Source organism: Passer montanus, unplaced genomic scaffold, assembly GCF_014805655.1.
Source record: "Passer montanus isolate IOZ18808 unplaced genomic scaffold, ASM1480565v1 scaffold14, whole genome shotgun sequence".
NCBI lineage: Eukaryota > Metazoa > Chordata > Aves > Passeriformes > Passeridae > Passer > Passer montanus.
Genome location: NW_024360941.1, coordinates 6,454,284 through 6,472,247, shown reverse-complemented (window position 1 = coordinate 6,472,247; position 17,964 = coordinate 6,454,284). Strand labels below are relative to the sequence as shown.

Here is a 17,964-nt window from a genome sequence, read left to right as displayed (position 1 = left end):
TGTTAATTTGCAGGCCTGGTTCAGGACATCTCCAAGTGTTCCAGGGGAGGTGAAAAGGAACAGGTGAAGCTATTGCAATGCAAAGCAGGTGGCAGCAGGAATAATTACCTTAGCTGACTGCCTAGTGGTTCTGTTTGCTGAAATACATTAAAGGGGTGGGGAGGAGGGTGGGGTATTGGGACTATTATTTTTAAGTTCTGTTTACCTGAGTGAAGAAAACAAAGTCCATCATAGTTTTGTGCCTACTTTAGGAGAAAATAGGCATGGTAGTTTATATTTGTTGAAGGTTGTTTTGGTTGTAAGATGGTGCCTGTGATTTAAAGGAGCTATGTAAGTAATGATTTTCATTTTATTTCACTGTCTGCATTCTGCTGTAGATATTTCTCCCCACTGTATATTTCTCTCTTGTTTTAGGCTTCACTTTGAGCTTTGTGACCCTTTACCACATCTGTAAACTAATAACTCAGATTAAGTAGCTGAGTTCTTATGTGTCCTATAATTTGGTAAGTGAATTCATCAGCCAAATTCTGGTTTAGGAAACCTCCTCTCGTGTCTGCTTTTTGGGTTTACTTGCCTCTTTATTTGTAAATGTTTACCATCAAAAATCACATAAAACATAGGAAGGCAGATTACAGTTGGTGGATTTTGTTGTGAAGTTCTAAGAAAATAAGCCCTGATAAGATGAAATAGAAGGCATTGTTTTTTATTATAGAGTGGAGGGATTCATTCAGGAAAAAGTAACCTCTAAACTGAGGGGGGGCAATGTTATTTAGAACTGGAGCGTGACTTGGCACTCTGCTGAGGGTAAGTCACAGTGTATTGATGCAACGCGGCAGGAGCAGATTGGAGAATCTGACTGCAATCTCCTTTCATTTACTGTCATGCTGGGTGAATAGGGTAAAACACCAATTGCTTATATGACTAAGGAATATTGAGAAAGTACTGAATGAATTTTACCTGTCTTCCTTAGCAATTTAGCTGCTGGAAATTATTGCAAGCTAGTATCATAAGATCAGTTAGAATGAAGAACTGTCATTGGAGAACATCTGTGTTTAAATGATCAAGCGGTGCTTTCATAAAGATTTTTTAGTTCTCGTGCCACATATATTTGTGTGAGTAACCATGAGCAGTAATAACATAACAGATGTTATTTATTTTTTTAAAAGTTAAGGAAGTGGCCTAGATGTGGGACTTTTCAGTGAAGAGGTGATACACTCATAAAAAATGGAGGGTGGTACACTGCTGGCATATCTGAAAGGCTAGACAAGTCAGCATACTGCTTTAGTGTCTGGAAGAGTTCCAGGTTTAATGAGCATTTAAGCTCCTTTCTGCTGTGGGAACTGCATAATGAATACCGACAAGCCTGTGTTGCAGGTTGGCTGACACAGCTGTCCTCAGAATTCAAGGGCTTTCACAGTTGCCCATCCCTCAGTTCTTCACTGTTTTTGAGTAACTCCCTGGCCCCAGACTCAGTATCCTTCCTGATAAAGCAAGTCAAAGACTTGGAAAATTGCTTTCTCGCCACTTCTGAAAGTGATAAAGTGTAGTGCCATCTTAAAAACAAAAACCCCTCCTGCATTTCAGTGTTCTGTGCATAAATGTCGATCTTTGTTATGTACTGTTCTGTACATGCATTTTTGGGGAGGAGAGTAAAGGAAGTTCAGAATGCTGCCATCACTGAATAATTGTGGAGTAGACTTCTTTTACTGAGCATAACTTTGAACACAAGTGAAAGGAACCAAGTGTGTTGCACAACACTGCTCTTTGTCCTTATACTAACAGCAAGTAAAGCTGTTTTAAAGGAGTATGAAAGAGGAATATCCAGGGTAGCTATCAGATGAACTATGATGGTTTCTTGCTATGTTTGTATATTCTGTTAGGTAGTGAAGGCTCAATGGTCTCAAATGAGCATGAGCCTTCAGAGAAGAATTTGTTATTCTGCAGAGATGACTATAGGGAGAAAAGTTTCACCTACAATGAAATAGAGAGGAGAAATATTAATTTTTATTTTAGTTGGGCAGGGAGCACCATGTAAGTCTGTGGATGCCTAGGTGTGGGTTTTGTATGTCTTTAAGACAAGTTGCTCAAAATCTCCTCTTCAGCAAGAGATACTTCATTGTGTACCAAACCTGACCATCACTGTGAAGAAAGAGCTCTTAGAGGCACCTGAGATAATGAATTACTTACAGGAGCCAGCCCTAAGGTCTGGCAGTATGATTCTTCCCTGGTTCAAGCCTTCCCTAATGTTCTGTGCACCTATTATTTTCAGAGCACAAGCTGAAACTCTCTTGAAGATTATATAATTTAGTTCAGACCAAGTTTTAGAAAGAATTTGAAGCAAAATCTGTGATGTAACATTATGCTGGGTTTTTTTAATAACACTGTCAGAGCAAGTAAATAGTAAAATGTATCTCATAAAAGGTGGATCTGGATCAGCTTTGGAAGGTGAGACATCTAAGGGGTTTATGAGGATAGCGCCTGTAACATTCAAAGTACGCTTCTGGAACACTGGGTCACCTTAGAAAACAGCAGGTGGTAGCAAAGTTAGTTGATTGTGTGACACTTAGAGTGCAAGAGCTTCCTTTGTGACTTGGAACTGCATTTGCTTTGGACAGAAATTATTCTTGAGTGTTTTACTGTTTTGAGTGTTAGGTGGTTGGTTGTTTTTTTATTCAGCATTATAAATCATGTTTGGTGTAGGCTGGAAAGAACCTTTGGAACTGTCTAGTTTGATCCCTGATCAACTTGCTTATTTTAACTTTGCAGTGAGAAAGAGTATGTAGCTTTTTGATCTGGTTCAAAATATTTCAGATAAAATGTACTCAGCTCCAGACAGCTTCAGTAAGTAGTGTGACTAATTCATTAACAATACCTCCATTTCACATTTGCTTTTAACTTTCACTCCCACCAGATGACAAAAGAAATTAGAGGTGTGAGAGATGAATTTCTGGACTTTCTGCTGGGAACTCTCTTGTCCCCAGTGTTCCAGACTGTAGTTTTGTAGTTTGATCTGGACTGGCTTTCATGTTTCCTTCACTCTATTAGTGATGCCATTTCTCACATGAGAGCAATAACCTTCACAGGAGAAATTCAGTTCATGAATTGTTCTCAAATCTGAATCCTGCAGAGTTAAACTCATGTTGGGTAGCCCTGTGCTTCTCCTTCAAGCACTTTGAGGCTTACTGATTGAAAACACTTATCAAATTGAGCTAAATTAGTGTACTACAAATTTGGGATGCTCAATTTAGCATTACTGTGAAAAATCCATTTGGGATAATAGACTTTGCCCCAGGGATTTGGAAGAGTCACAAGGAAAAAAAAGGTTTGGTCTTGGATTGCTAATTAAAAATCAGTAGCATTGGGAAAAGTTTCATGCTTCAGTCTAATTTTTGACAAATGTGAATCACAGAATAGCCTGAGCTGGAAGTGACCTATGGTCATCAAGCCACCCAAAGATCATTAGAATCCCACTCCTGACCCTGCACAGGACAGTCCCAATAGTCGCACCACGTACCTGAGAGCCTTAAGGGGTGTCGTGTCCAAACACTCCTTAAAATCTGTCAGGCTTGGTGCTATAATGGAAAAGTTTCATGCTTCAGTCTAATTTTTGACAAATGTGAATCACAGAATACCCTGAGCTGGAAGTGACCTATGGTCATCAAGCCACCCAAAGATCATTAGAATCCCACTCCTGACCCTGCACAGGACAGTCCCAATAGTCACACCACATACCTGAGAGCCTTAAGGGGTGTCCAAATGCTCCTTAAAATCTGTCAGGCTTGGTGCTGTAATCACTCCTCTGGGGAGCTTGTTCCACTGCCCAGCCACCCTCTGGGTGAAAAACCTTGTCCTAATATCTGACCTAAACCTGCCCTGACACAGCTTCAGGCCATTCCCTTGAGTTCTGTCACTGGTCACCACAGAGAAAAGATCAGTGCCTGTCCCTCTGTCTTCTCTTTGTGACAAAATTGTAACTGCAGTGAGGTCTCCCCTCTTCTCCAGGCTGAACAGATCAAGTTATGTCAGATGCTTCTCATATGGCTTCCCCTTGAGACCCTTCATCACCTTTGTTACCCTCCTCTTGACTCTCTAACAGCTTGGTATCTTTATATTGTGGCACCCAAAACTGCCCCCAGCACTTGAGGTGAGGCTGCCCCAGAGCAGAGCAATCCCCTCCCTTGCCCAGCTGGCAATCTGACCTGATGCACCCCAGGACAGGGTTGGCCCTCCTGGCTGGGAGGGCCCTTGTAAAGCCTATTAAACTTGCCATTGACTGGGACCCCCAGATCTCTTTCTGCAGTGCTGCTCTCTAACCTCTTGCATCCTAGGCTGCGCGTGTGTGATAGTTTCTCTAGATCAGTTAATGCAGAGAGATATGAAGACTAAGGAGGTCTGTTAAGGTGTCTCTTCTGATACACTAGTCTTGTACTGCCTTTGAGTCTTGCCTTTCTTTATAGATGGCCTGAGCTGAAAAATGGGATAGGTTGCAGAACACAAGGCTGTTGGTCTCCAGAAGGGCTGTTAGGTTTGTAGATCACTGGTGTTTAGAAAAAGGATTTTATTAACAATTTAACAATATAAAATACAGCTATAAGACATTGAAATACTAATGCCAGAAGAAAAAGGTAAGACTTTGCAGTAAGGTGTACAGTCTAGAAATTGCAGTCAAAGATAGTTTTCATCCACCATTTCTAAAGGCATCTTAGGAGCCCTTTGTATTTTGTGTATTTTAGCAAAATTGAGCCTATCTAGGCGTGCCATTGCCCTTTGTTAATATGCAGAAGGGTTAAACAAAAGGAAAAGAGAGAAGGAAGTGAACACTTAAGACAACTTTGTGTAAGGAGACAATGGAACAGGGCTATTATTTAGGATACCATCTAGTTGCAAGAGGAAATTATTTTTGTGCATACTGTGATGGGAGTGGGAGAAAAAGAAGTCTCAACTTCTTTATCCACAAGAGCCCTCATAAATCTAGAGAATTTATGATAATTGACTTACACAGCAGAGAAATTATGTTCATGATCTAGGAGGCTTCTTCTAGTCTTCATTAGCAGAAACTGTCTTGTATTTATATGATTACTTGGCTTTACCTTTACAGAAAAATAACAATGCAATACTGTTTAAGGGAATATTTGTAAATTCTTGTATAACAAATGATACATATATTCATTTGTGTAAATAAGCCTGCTTCCATCCAGTGTGGGGAACATGAAAATAATTTTATTATCCTCATGCCAGAAAGAGTATTTTGAATTATAAATATATGTAGTAATTATACTATTGATAACTATAGCATAATTTTTCTGCTGTATTAGTGATTTTAGAAATAAAATGTAACTTTTAGTCAATTGTCATGGACAAGAAAACCAAGTAAAATATTGGGGGAAGAAAAGTATGATGACAAAAATTGGAAAGGCTTCTGCCCCTGCTCCCCCCTCCCTGCCAAAGATTGTGTGTGTCTTCTTCATAGGAAGCAATATATTGTGTAATGCAGTTGTTGTAAATCCTGTTAATTTTTCACTGAAGTTGCACCCTCCCTCCCCTGCAGAGAATATTAATTCTGAGTATAGTGGAGATTGGCACCAGTGTAATTATGCAGAAAATCTTGTCATCACTTTGAATGCTAGTTAGGCTGCTGCTTCTATTTTCCTCACTACTGAAGACTGAGCTCCTACTGAGCACATAGGAACACAATCTGGAGTTTGTGTACATTTCAGTATAGAAAACTGAAGATTGTTGCTGGAGATTGGAGTAAAAGAACAATCCTTGTGACTCTATGCATTGTTTTCTGGACTGGATGTTTGAGGTTGGATTCTGTATCTGAAATGCTGCAAAATAATTTACTGAGGATTTCAGCTGCCTTTGTGAAGAAAGTTTTTGCAGTAAGCTGAAGCAGGAAAGTGCTTCTATGCCCTTACAAATGTGGAAAAATATTTAAAAGATGTATATGTTAATTTTAGTGTAATACAGAGCATGAAGAAAAATCTTAAAAACATCACCTTCTAAGCAAAAAATACTTTCTAATACATCTAAAACACTTTCATCAAAGCAGTATTACTTTTATTAAATATGCTCAGGTTTATGAAGTCTGTTCTGAACTATTCTCTGACCTGCACATGTATTCCTGCAAACTTGTGAGTTGTGCACTTTTTGCCCAGCTCATATTGCATTCAGCCCAATGTAAAGCTAAGCATCCTGGTGACTGAATATTGATTTTTCTGGGAGAGCTGCATTCCCTACACTTCAACTTGGATTCTATGAAAATTGAACTCCTGTTTGGATGCAGTGCTCTAAGAAGAAAACTCATTTTTTATAAAGATTAAGTCTTATGGAGAGCTATTAAAACACAAGTAGAATATGTATTTTTGGAGAGAATTTAATATATTGATGTGTTTCAGGTTTTTGGTATAACCAGCTCCCAAACACTGGTTGCTGCTGTCTATGTCCTGTCCAGCTCCTCCCTCTCTGGTGTGCAGGACACAATGGCAGCAGTGGTTCTTCAAGTGATGCTGTCTTGCTGCTCAGAGTGTGTCAGCACTGACCAAAAGTGTTGAATTGAAGATAAAGGCTTGGCTCTTTCTCAGACTTTTCATCTTCACTGATGCCAAAGGCCTCTACTGATTTTAAAATCAACTCAAGGCTCCACATATATTTTTTCTATGTTTTTTGAATGTGCTAGAGAGCCAGCATATAAAAGCTAATGAGGAAAGTATTACAAAAAAGCAAAATGATCTTTTAGAGCTGCAGTGCTTGTAAAGAATACAGTTTAAATTGTTGTGATGGCATATTTTTTGCCTCCACTGTGCTTTCAGGAAGCAATCTCCTTTTCTAGTGAAGAAAAATCAGAAAGCCTTATTTACACTACATGCATGCATATTTTGTGTCACCTTGCTTTTAAACAAAGACTTCAATATGTTTTCTGTAAATTACTCTTTGAAAGGCAAGCTCTGTAATACTTCAAATACATGAGAATATACTTTATTCAAAGTCACACACTTCTGTTTCCCTTATGTTTTATAAAGATCATTTTGGGGTATTGCATGCTTTTGGATCTTGTTTTATATCAGTCATTATATCAGTTGTGTTCTTGATGATAAAATCCAAAGCACTGGGCTAGTGAAAAAGTTTTACTCATGTTACTCTACTCTGTTGTAAATAATTTTGAGGGAAAGGGGAAGTATGTTGCTCATAAAATTGGGATTGTAGAGGTTACTGATAGTCATCTCCCAAGAATGAGTTTTGTTCAGAAATTTGGTTTAGGTCTTGAACAAGGCTACAGAGCTCACAGCTATCTGCTGTGAGCAGGGAGGACAGCCATTAGGCCCTCAGGTCTTGGGTGTCTTCATGCCCTTGCTCTGAAGAAGGGCTGGTGCAGCAGGAGTGCATGCAGCAGCCTTTGCCAAGGCTGGAATTCTTAGGCTGGTCAGCCTTGAAGCCTAAGGGGTGCGATTGTGTGGAGGCTGGGATGACTGGAGAAGCCCAAGGTGGTCAGTAAACTCCTGGGCATGTCCAATAGGTTTAGAAGGGTTGGCAGCCTCCAGGGACTACTCCAAAGAGCTACTCTTCCCAGGCTGATGGTGCCTGGCTGGTCTTGCTCTTCCTTCCCAGGTGCAAGGCCTTGCATTTGCCCTGGTTGAACAACATCCTCCCTTAGTACCCTTCCCCAAGCTTGCCTGGAACCTTTCAGGTCACAGCTCTTCCAGGACATTGTTTGCTGCCTTTTAGAGGAGAAGTGCAGTACGACTTCTGGTTAGGGTTGAGCTGAATTGGTATAGATATAAGTGTGAATTAAATTTATTCCAGTGTGCATCCATTTTTTATTTTCACAAGCTTTTACTTCAAATACATTTCTGTGTTTTCTCATAGCCATTGTGAAAGGAGTTTGGCATTTTGTTTGTGTATTGTTTTGGTGTTATTTTTGGAGAAGAGGAGCACTGTTACCTAAATGACAACAGTGAGGAACTGGGTGCTGATACCTAACTAGTACAGGCTGTAGGGAACAGTTCTCATGGGCGATGTGCCAGTAGGTGGAAAAGGAATAGCTGCCCTTCAGCATGGGCAGGCTAGAGTGCTATGCAAATGTTACTTGGATGTTCAGTGGTATTTGATATGCATCTCTTGGGGTGAATGTTTTTAAGACGAAGTAAACAAGAAAAGGTCTGCTGGACTCCAGCCTTAGTGGTATATTAGCAGGAAATACTAATGAGCCTTGCAATTCTGTTTTCAGTATAATGTTTGCTTTTTCTACCTCTGCCCATAGGATGATGTAGCTCTTTGCAATGATAGCAATAACATTATATTATGAGAAATAGATCTGTGGGGCTGGTATATTTTATAAAACTGTTTTTATTGATAATGTTAGTATTCAAAATCCTCATGTGGGTTGATCATTAAAGCTCATTTAAAAACCATTGGAGGGTTGCTTATAGCTCAAATACAGTGCAAGGAATTTAAATCTTAATTATGTGCAGAGAGATATATAAAATAGAATTTGTACTCTCAATGCATTTCTTGATTGTGAATCCATAATGTATTATTGTTTCTTCGGGGAGTTGAAGAGATGCCATTAATGTAAAAGGTGAAAATGTTCATTAAATCAGTGGTGCAGCACTAGGCTCTTAATTTGATAAAATTAGACTTAGAACTGGATAACTGGTGCACTTCTGGCTTTTTTAAACACTGTGCTGGTTGTGGTAGTGAGTTCAGTATTTTGACAAAGTGCAAAACTTAATCCTTTAAGGCATATTCCTTGCTTGAAATGATATATGAAAGTGATAAATAGCACTCCGTAAATAATCCACGTGTCAAGTGTAGATTTTACTGTAGTTGATGGTTAAGATTTTTTTGGATGTTCTTAGTATTCAAGGGTAGATATTAAAAAGGGGGTTCAGGTTCTGCTTGTGTCCTTGATCTCACTCTGGAATGATATTAAACTAGCAAGCAGAGTGTGGGGTTCAGAGCTTTGGAAAGGATATTTTAAGGAGCAAATTGGCCTGGTCTTTGTACCTGGATTCATGCAGTGTCCACTCTGACATATCAGTGGGGTGTTGCATTTGAAACCACATCTGAAATGGGCACTGGGGTCCTGCTCAGAGCATTCTGTGGAAAGGCTGCCAGGTTCTCCAGGGGCTCCTCTCTTTGGGCACTTGTGTCTGTGACCTCAGACCAGAAGGTGGCGCAGACCTGGCTGCTGGTTAGCAGCAATGTGGTGGAGCCTCGGGCTGTAGCACATCAGGACAAAATTAACCATGCCCATTGTAGGCCTGTTGTTAATGTCGAAGCACCTGATAAGATGAACTGTGACTGCCTCTCTGGTGCTGATAACACTGTGAAATAAGTAAATAGAATAAGTTATTGCTTTGGCCTCAAATATTTTAATGCCATGCTTTATCTCATAAGGAGCATCATATTCTCTAACTCAGAATAACTAGTTTAGTTTGTTTACCTAGATTTCGAGGAAAGCTATAGGAGTACTAGGCTATATTAAATAAATCTGTTTACTCTGGCCCAGGGAATATTATTCTGTATGGTTTGGGGGTTTATTTTAACAGAGATGAGTTGGAATTGAAATACATACTAAAGAAAGGCAGCTAACCTAAACCTCTAATTATGTAGAAAACTTTGGGCTGAACATTCAGCACTGTAATTACCTTAAAATTACTAGCTGAGTCTGGACAAAATATTTTTCTTTGGCATTTTGCTTTATGCCTCTAGCTTGAAAGAGAAATTAAACCTGCAAATGCTGGAGGTGCTGTCAAAACAAGACAACCAAAACAAGGAACAAGATGCTTTTTAATTTCTATCAATTTTTCTCAAACTTTTCCAACTTGTCTTCTGTAAAATAACTGCAAGATGATGTATTGTTTACTACTGTTCTCAATTAAACTTCAAGGTACTGAGCAAGGAGGTGAGGTCAACAGATGAAGCTGAACATAAGTAAAAAGACCAGATTCTGGGAGCAGATAGCACCAAAGTAACAAACATGCTTGGAAGTTTTTTAGCCTCTGTTCTAGTCTCAAGATAGTTTGAAATAGAGGGCCTTGCAACTGGCTGAGTGAGAGCTCCTGTCTAAAGGGACCTGTGAGACGCAACTGTGATGTGTGTCTATTTTTCAGTCATCTCTAGACACAAATGTAAGAGGTTATTGTTAGCATAGTCATGGGCTATTTATTTCAACAATGCTAAGTTAGTGACCCTAAGCAAGTTGTAAATGTAAACTGGCCTGGTACCAGACAACAGTTAATGGCTGACTTTGAGTGGAGCCATCAGTGGGCATGAGTGTTTTCTGGTTAACTGGATTTCAGACATTTCTTCTAATTTTGATTTATAATGGGCACCAGTGGACTCCCAACAGATCTTCAGATGTGATTGATAACTGTGGGTCTGTGCTCAGACAACATGTGAGGGTTTTCAAAGTGGGAACATGTCCCACTTTGGCATATGCTTATTGACAGGTGTAGAACACTTTTCTCTGTGAGACTGATCTGCATGACATCTAGGAAGAGCACAGAAGAAAGGAACTGTGAACCTGGTTTCCCCAAGGGCACAGCAATCATCTGACCTTAAAACTTGTTCACCACTAGAGAAATCAGGTAATGATGGTGTTGCTTGCAGAGATCTGACATTCATCTTTCAGTAAACCTGTCTAAGTACAAAAATGGTAGTCTGGTCTTTTTTCAAAGCTGAAAGGGTAGTGCCTGAATGTAATTCTGTGGTTCTATGCTATGATTCTTTATAGCTGAGGATAAAACATAAAACCAGTGCAGGATTTTCTGGAGTATAACTTACCTAATGGGATTTTATGTCTTGACTCTTTTATGTATTGTTCTTCAGATGTTAGCTTTCAGTGTTTTAGAAAATACCTGTGGAATCACATCAGACTTGTCTCAGTGCTCTCCATCAATTTCCATTCATATATTTTAGGCTGTCAGTTGTTCCTGAAGGATGTGTGCTTGGGAGGTGTGGTTCATAGTCAACCCTCCTCTGCTTAGAGATGGTTTTACATGGACAACTGAATGCTTTGGTTAAAATGCAGGAAATAGCAACTCTTTCTCCAGCATAATGCTTAGCAGCTAATACTTTGTGACACAGCACTTGTTTTTTGGAGGCTTGAATAAAACTGTATTAGCAGGTGAGGAAAAGGAACACAAATGCTAGTTTTGATCATTTTATAGTAATTTACTGTTTCTTAAAACTTTAGTACAAATGATACTGTGACGAAATGTCAGTAGTATCAATGAGTTAAAAGAAAAGCAGTGTGTCTGCTGCCTTTGTAAATAACATTTTCTTTCAGTCATGGGGCCAAGAATTAATTTGAACAAAGTGAGGACTTTTTTTTCAATCATTTTAGAAGGCATAGAAAAGACAGTAAAAAGTTGTCAAGAACTCTTGTGTGTGTAGCAACCTAAAGAAATCTGCATGATCATGAGACATTGTCAGGACCTCCCAGGTAGCTTTTTGGTTTATTTTTTTTGTTAATCTCTGCAAAAAAAGTGTGATGACTATTTATTACAAAAAAAAATTTTAAATCTTCCTGTCACTTGCTTTAACTGTTATGTTTTCCCTGAGAAAACCCAGAAGCGTGAAGGATGTTCATTCTTCCTGAACTATTCAAGAGCAAATGGGTAGGTTGTGACTTTCAAGCCTGAGCAGCCTTTGTCTGTGAGACCCAGCTATAGTGTTTTCTGGCCAAGAAGGGTAGAACATGTGCAATCCAAAGTCTAAACAAAAAAACAAGTCAGAGTTTCTGCTTGAATGAGTAAGTCCTCTGAGTTGTTGTAGGAAAAAATAAATTGTTTTTGTAAAATATGGTTTAAAGATACCTTTTGTCTTCTATTAGAGTGAAGGCTAGGAAACTCTTATATCATAAATCAGTTGATTCAAGTAATCAAGAAGAGAAATTCTGCTTCCTAAATGCTTATGCTACTTAAATTTATGAACATAATGAGACATACAGTAATTGCAGGCTTCAGAACCATTCTGTTACTTACAAATACTTTCAGTCTTGATAAAGGTCCTTTTCCTGTGAGTTGCCTATCAATAAACTCTGATGTCACTTGAAAAGATAATTTTTAGGAGAGATTTGTAATTGATAGCTTCCATGATTATAACAGTGTTTTAGGGTTATTTTAATTTTAGAGTGTTGACAGCTTTTCAAAATTTTAACAAATCCTGCGGGTAAGAAATATGCACATGTTGGAACTGGATAGATGAATTTAAGGGAAAAATTAGTAACTTCTTGGCTTTTTTTAATTTTAAGAAAATAAGTGTTGCAATTGTTGAACTAATTTTTTCCATTAGTATGATCTCACTAGAAATGCAAAATCCTAAAGATGGCATTTAAGATTTTAATTTCCTTCTACAAATTGTAAGTAGTATAAAAAAGTTTTCTAAATAAAATTAAAATAATTTTGCTTGCAGAAAAATTGAGGTTTTTTTGAAGCTTTTGGAAAACACTTGTTACCAAAACATTAAGAAAAAATTAATTTAGAGGTTTAAAAGAAAAATCATGAAGGAGGAATGTAATTTTGAAGTGGAAAAATCCTTGTCATTGTGGGTGAAACTGGGATTTGTTAGACCTGGCATCCTGTCCCCAGCATGCTGGGCATTGTTGGACTACTGTAATTTACTAAATGTATACATTAGTATATGAGTATCTGAAAGGATTGTGCATAAATTCTATAGAGGATATATATATATACAGTATATATATATGCTGTATATATATACAGGATATTACTTTGTTATCTTTATAAACACTTTATTTCTTTTTCTCAGATGTAGGTGTAAACAGTGTTATTTTCTTCTTTACATAAACCAGATGTAAAATGCAAACATCCAGTTTAATGTAAAAGATTCAATTACATGTTTTAGTCTTCCTGATATGTACCACTAGAATGCTTCAAAGAACATGTAAAGTTCTTTAATTTAGGATGGTCTTATTTGTCTAGCACATGGTAAATGTTAGCTCTAGGATGCAAGCTCAGATTTCAAAAATATTTCAAAAAGTTATTGAAAGGAGATAGTTCTCTTTCTGTAAGGAAAATCATAACTTTCCTTTAACTTCTGAACATGACTTTAAAGCTCACTGACAGAAAGAAACGTACTCAAAGTCAAATATCCCATTGTGGTTTCATCTCACCCTTTGAAGATAGTGGTAGGAGGAAATAAACATAGTTTCATTGGCAGACAATGACAAACTACTTTTTATCCTGTTTAATTTTTTGCATGTGAGATTAGTTTTCTACTGGAAGGTTTCATATTCTCTTATCTGGTGTAAATCTTCCAGCTTATATTTTCAAACAAGCTCTCTTGTCAAATTTAGTTTTTGAGGAATCTCAAATACAACCCATCTCTCTGCCTCATGCTATTTCTTGCTTTAGTAAGAGAGGAGAAAAAAAAAAGAACAAGAAAATAAGGTATTGAGGAGATATCTCCTGAAGCTACTTTTTTCGTTAGATAGGAAAGTAAAATCCGGAGATCTAGCTATGCTGATACTTTTCCTCTGACAAAGGGCACTATCATATGCAATGCCAAAGCAGCATCTAATTTTACTGTCCCTGATTTCAATGTAATAAGATGGAGACATCATATCCAGCTACAGCTGTTATTTATTACTGTGCCTTCAAATGGAAAGTAGGAAATTGCCTATGACAACAAAAGATTCTCTCACAAAACTGAGTTTTTCCCACTCTGATTTCCTGCTTATGAGCCATGGCATAATAGCTTGAGTTTTCTTTCTACAGTTGCCGTTCTTGCCAATCTGCTGATCCACACTCTTTGTACCAAATGAACTGCTTCTTTGCCATTCCTTGCCTTGCCAGCTTTCAGGTAACTCGTACCCAATCTAAAAATAATCCCTAGATTAAGTATCTTGTATCAATAGCTGGATACAACCAGCAAGAGTCCATGCTGTTCTTTGTGCTCTTGTCTTTCTAAGGAAAAATGTTTACAGCGTAGACAGGTTTGTCTCCTATTTCTTCTCTAAGGTGTCAGCATAGTGAAAGTGTGCCTTTAGGTGCTGCCACAGTAACAGGAAAAGCTTTGCAGAACATACAGAAAAGTACCTTCAGGATATAATTCAATCTCAGCTGCCCCAAAATAAAAACAGCTAGCATAGTACAGCTAGCGTGGAAGTAGGTTGGAGCAAATTTGGCAAATGAAACCTAAATTATAAATTTGTCTTATAATAGGGGAGAGGGAAAAAGCAAACAAATCTCAACCCCCTTTTAGCCACACCTCCTGCCCTTCTTTAGCTCCCTTACCTCTGCCAATTTCTTAACTCATGTAAGACAACACAATACCTTGTTGAATAAATGACACAATGGATATCAGAGATTCTATTCCCAGCATTTTAGACTGGAGAAGCAATGAAGTAGGCAGTGTGAATTCATAGTCATAGAATGGCTGAGGTTGGATGGAACCTTAAAGGTCATCTAGTTCACACTCCCCTGTCACATGGGCTGGGACACTTTTCATTAAACCAGGTTGCTTAGAGCTCCATCCAACTTGGTCTTCAAGACTTCCAGGGGTAGGGCATGTGCTCTAGGCATCTTGTTTCAGTGCCTCACCACCCTCACAGTAAGGAATTTCTTCCTAAGAGCTAATCTAAACCTACACTCTTTCAGTTTGAAGCCATTGCCCCTTGTCCTATTACTATATACCCTTGTGAAAAGTCCTTCTCCCTGCCTTCTTGTAGGTGCCCTTTAGGTCCTGGATGGTTGCAGTTAGGTCACCATGAAGCCTTCTCTTCTCCAGGCTGAACAGTCCCACTCCTCTCAGCCTTTCCTCATAGGAGAAATGCTCCATCTCTCTCATGAACTTGGTGGTCTCCTCTGGACTCGTTACAGCAGGTCGATGTCCTTCTCGTGCTGGGGAGCCCAGATTGGCTGCAGCACTCCAGGTGGAGCCACATGAGAGCAGCATAGAGGGGCTTCCATCTAGCAAAAGAAAAGGAGGATGGGCATTGGCATTCCCATAATTGCCTCAGTTTAGAGTGTGGAAGCCTGTGCTTTCTTGTTTCTATTTGACTTTTTGATCAGCTTTAACACTAAAATAATTAGTGTGAGGATCTTTGTTCAGAAAAATGACCTCTAAGCTTTGTGCTTTACTGATTTAGTCTTTCTACTTTTTTGTGTTTGTCATGTGTGTTGATGATGTTTGGTTCAGTCAAGTTCCTTTAGGAAGAGGTGTGTGTTTCCAGCAAATCCTTGGTGACTGACCAGACATTTTATTTCTCTCCTCTCCACCTTGAAGTTATGTACAAACACACTTAAACTTCAGCTAGTACTTATCACTTTGTAAAGATGCTATTAGAATGGAAATATTTCTAGCAAGAATAGGGAAAGGCAGTTGGGATGGTAATGGCTTCCACTGATTGTTGCCTGTGTTTTAGAAAGCAGCTAATGAGAAACTAAAGAACAAACTGTGGTAAGACATGAAAAGAACACGAAGTAAAGCTGATAAAGAATAACCTGAGAAGTAAATTATGGAAAACAAAAAAATGTGGGTTTTTTTTTTTTGTTGGAAATGGAGCAGAAGAATTGGTCATTTTTTGATGTAAAAGGTATTGACATAGCAGATCCTTGAATGTTTATCTTCCTTCTTGGGGTGTGTGCAGTATGAGTCACTGAGTTACTTCCTATCTAGTGTGATAAGATTAAAACACTGGGGAAATTTAGAAAGGAAATTATAGACCTCATACAGAGAATGACCTTTATCAAGGATGCTTTTTTTCAGCGCATGAGGACCAGCTCCTTACCAGTAGGGAAAAATTAACATCCTACCCAGAGAAATAGGATCTAAGCGTGGAAAAGATTTTGATGAGTTTTGGAGCTGACTTTTCTTGTCTCATGTTTCTCTCCTCTCCACCTTGAAGTTATGTACAAACACACTTAAACTTCAGCTAGTACTTATCACTTTGTAAAGATGCTATTAGAATGGAAATATTTCTAGCAAGAATAGGGAAAGGCAGTTGGGATGGTAATGGCTTCCACTGATTGTTGCCTGTGTTTTAGAAAGCAGCTAATGAGAAACTAAAGAACAAACTGTGGTAAGACATGAAAAGAACACCAAGTAAAGGTGATAAAGAATAACCTGAGAAGTAAATTATGGAAAACAAAAAAATGTGGGTTTTTTTTTTTTGTTGGAAATGGAGCAGAAGAATTGGTCATTTTTTGATGTAAAAGGTATTGACATAGCAGATCCTTGAATGTTTATCTTCCTTCTTGGGGTGTGTGCAGTATGAGTCACTGAGTTACTTCCTATCTAGTGTGATAAGATTAAAACACTGGGGAAATTTAGAAAGGAAATTATAGACCTTATACAGAGAATGACCTTTATCAAGGATGCTTTTTTTCAGCGCATGAGGACCAGCTCCTTACCAGTAGGGAAAAATTAACATCCTACCCAGAGAAATAGGATCTAAGCGTGGAAAAGATTTTGATGGGTTTTGGAGCTGACTTTTCTTGTCTCATGTGGTAAAGAACCTATGTATATTTCCTTCCTTATTATATTAAAGAAAGATCACATAGGTTGGAAATCATTGTTGCCTTGCAAGATATGGGAAGATAAACTCTGAAATCTAGGCTCCATTCAGCTGCTGTGCAGAGCAACTTCCAGAATGCTTCCAAAATTAAAAAAAATAAAATCAATTGCTTTTTAATTTTTTTGATAGGGTGATTTTACTTCTGTATTGAATTAATGCCTTCAACTGTTTCAGTTGCAATCCTGTAATCCTGGATTACAGGGAAGTAGACCACCATAATAATGATATGTTTAGATATGCTTTTTTTCTCCTTCTGATTTGAGCAGCTAGTATTGTGACTTGCCAGAAGAAACCAAAAGCAGGAAAAAATATTTGACAGTCATGGTTATTTATATGAACACAGCACTGATGGGAAACAGTATGAGTGGGCTGTGTAACTTTATTTTCTTTTTGTTCCCATCAGCACAAATCCAACTCTTCTGCTCTGATAAAATGCTCTTGGTTCAGGTAATTATTTAACATAAACTTGGAAGCCCCTAATATTTATTTATTTCATAAAAATAGAGCTTGTTTCTAGTCTGTCTTCCTCTACAACAGGCATTTTATCACCTAGCACCTGTGCAAATTGCATGGTATAAAAGCTGAAAAGTACTGTGAAAGAAGACTGTGGTAGATGCCTGGACCTTTGGAGGCAACGCTTCTGGGAGAAGTGTGATGTACAGTCCTTGGATATTATGGTAGAATTGACTTCTGACTGGTTGGTTTTAATTGGCTGAGTTATCTGTGGACTTTCTGGTTATTAAATGCAGATTTTGCAGTCTCCTTAGTAGCATTGTCCATCTGTTTTACCCTTTCACAAATGGAGAAGTAGGAGGGAATTCACCCCAGGGAAGAGAAGATGCTGGTGGAGAGGAAACGCATCCACATTCAAAGTGTCTGAGATACATTGTCTCACCATCAAAATACTCTTCCTCTTGTTGAGTGACTCCTAATGTTGGAATGGACAAAAAGCAAATGGAACAAAATTGGAAATTTGGAGCTTGTATGGAGGAGAAGCAAATGGAGACTTTTTAGGTAGCTTTTTCAGCAGACTAGGTAAAACGTAAGGATTGCACTAGAAAAAGTGATCACTGAGAAGTGTGTGGCGTGGTTAGCATTGCCAATATAAAAAGAGCTGAAAAGAAATTTCTAGATATATCAGTCTGGAATTTTTAAAGTGCACATAACAGAAAACTGGTATGCCAGTAGAAGCTAAAATAATTGCCTCTCTATTTCATTTCTGTCATCCTTCAAAGCTGCAAAGTGGTAAGAAATTACAGTATTAATGTTCCCACTAAAGCTGAATGAAAGCTGACTCTGTTTCTAAGGAGACATATCCACTATAGTAATATTGCTGTAAAGTAAGCACTTGGAATTACATTTGTAGAATTTATACTCCAAATTCAAGCAACCCCAATCCTTTCAGTGTTCTATTTCTG

At 38.3% G+C, this 17,964-nt stretch overlaps 1 long non-coding RNA gene across 1 annotated transcript in view; it reads left to right on the top strand.

Moving 5' to 3' along the window:
- The first annotated feature begins 208 nt into the window (after nt 1–208).
- LOC120497983 overlaps nt 209–17,964 on the top strand; it is a 29,917-nt gene continuing 12,161 nt past the window's right edge. Inside the window, exon 1 of the long non-coding RNA XR_005626603.1 lies at nt 209–330. This is a non-coding gene — a long non-coding RNA (uncharacterized LOC120497983). The remainder of the gene's footprint in view (nt 331–17,964) is intronic.